Source organism: Erigeron canadensis, chromosome 5 (genome assembly GCF_010389155.1).
Source record: "Erigeron canadensis isolate Cc75 chromosome 5, C_canadensis_v1, whole genome shotgun sequence".
NCBI classification, from domain to species: domain Eukaryota; kingdom Viridiplantae; phylum Streptophyta; class Magnoliopsida; order Asterales; family Asteraceae; genus Erigeron; species Erigeron canadensis.
This window is the reverse complement of record NC_057765.1, coordinates 24,477,595-24,479,722: the sequence shown is the minus strand read 5'-3', so window position 1 is coordinate 24,479,722 and position 2,128 is coordinate 24,477,595.

The following is a 2,128-nucleotide window of genomic DNA, read 5'->3' as shown; positions in this document are numbered from 1 at the left end:
CAATAAAGAATCTCATTTAAAACAATGATAATTATTATTGATGATAAAAAGACGCAATCTAAAGCATACATAAACATCTTTGCGCTCATATATTATCAAAATACGGAATCTTAGTTATATAAAGATAAGTTACAAATAGAGATTTAAATATCAAAAATATATATTTTAAATTGATTAAGTAAATATCTATTTTAACATTGATAATATAATCGATTAATAAAATATTAGATGTAATTATCAATATAATTTAATTTTATATTATATTAAAGTAAATTATACTCCACGTATAAAGATAATTAAATACAAAGGAAAATAGAAATAGATAAGTTACAAAGATCGACAATATATTATCAATGTCTTTTAATTAGTTTTAATATTTAATGAATATCTACTTTAGTTTGCAAAATATAAAAAAATATTAAGTTAGATCAAGTGGTTTGTGCATAATATTAAAAGTTAGAAGTCATGAATTCTAAACTTGTATTTGACTTTTTTATTTGCTATTTAAAATTGATTTAAAGAAAACAAATATCCACGTAGACAAATGATGACGTGACAAATGAAGTGCCACACGAGCATTTAAAATTGATTTAAAGAAAACAAATGTCCATGTAGACAAATGATGACGTGACAAATGAAGTGCCACATGAGCATTATAAAATATAAATTTAAATGTCAATATATCTAAAACAAACATTAAAATTATCAGGAAATAACACCTAAACAAAAAGCCTAGTTGGCAAGAAAATAGAAATGCCACATAAGAGAAAACATATTCTCTCTTGGTTATATAGAAAATTTTTATGTAAATATAATATAAATACATATATATATATAGGAAAGATCTTATTATATAAATATAAATATAATAATGATATAAATATAAAGATTTAGATATAGTCAATATTCAAAATCGATAAGAAGATTTTAAATATATAAATCTAGTATATACTAAAAGGCAATTAACCTAATCTGAATTGATCAATCACAAGTTTTAATTTCTCTACTTTATCAAATTATACATGTGACTTAATTCAATTTATTAAAATTAAGTTATGTTACTTAATACTAAAATTAAAGGTCGACAAAACAAACCTCTAGATAAATACCACTACAATGTAAGTTATTATTATTATATATATATATATATATATATATATATTGCCGGTAGAGCAGAGAGAAAAAAAGAATGAATTCTCTTGCTTCTGATTGACTGAGAGTTTTATTTTCTTGTATTCTGATTGATTGGATTATATTTAGAAACTATTAAATGTCATTTTTATATTTGGTAACAACTGAATTTAAAGAGAAACTATAGAAAATTGATTCAAATTCTAAATGAGTTGGAAATCTTTTAATATAACTTAACATTCATAAACTCATACGTTTGTAATACATCTGTAGATTAAAAAAAATCAAAAAGCAAATGATATTTTGTTTGTAGCTAAGAAATTTATCAATTTATATATACTGTTTATTTATCAACAATGATTATTTATTTTTCCCCACTAAAATAAACATTCAATGAACTAATATTAGATACATTATGTTATGTTCTAAGATTATAAAATTAATTAAAAATCCTTTAATTTAATACGGTACATCTATTTATAAAATATTTATAAAGTTTTTTTTTCGTTTAAACTCTATCTTCATGGCATTTCACACTTTAGTGAAATTGGCTTAATATAATGATGCATGTGTTTCTAAAATGTTTATAAAGTTTTTTTGTTTATACTCTATCCTCGCGACATTTCACATTTAAGTGAAATCGGCTATCGAGAGTTGAAGAGTTAGCCCTAATTGATTAACAAAATTTATCTTATTATTGGCATGAAGTGTTTTGTAAAAAGGATTGAATAAAATAACGCAAGTAATTCAACACTTTGACTACTTTCAAATATAATATAACTAGATGTTGATTACCAAAAAATACGTTTCTCCTAACCAACTCATTGAACTTAAAAAAAACTATCAATAATATCATAAAAAACTTAAAAATTTTGATTGGCAGGTCGACTTAACAACTTGAAAACTCAACGTGGACCGATCCGAGAAATCATGTTGGTAGGTTAACGGGTTGAAAATCTCTAATAGTTTCAAGTCGGGTTTCAAGTTGAGTCAAGTA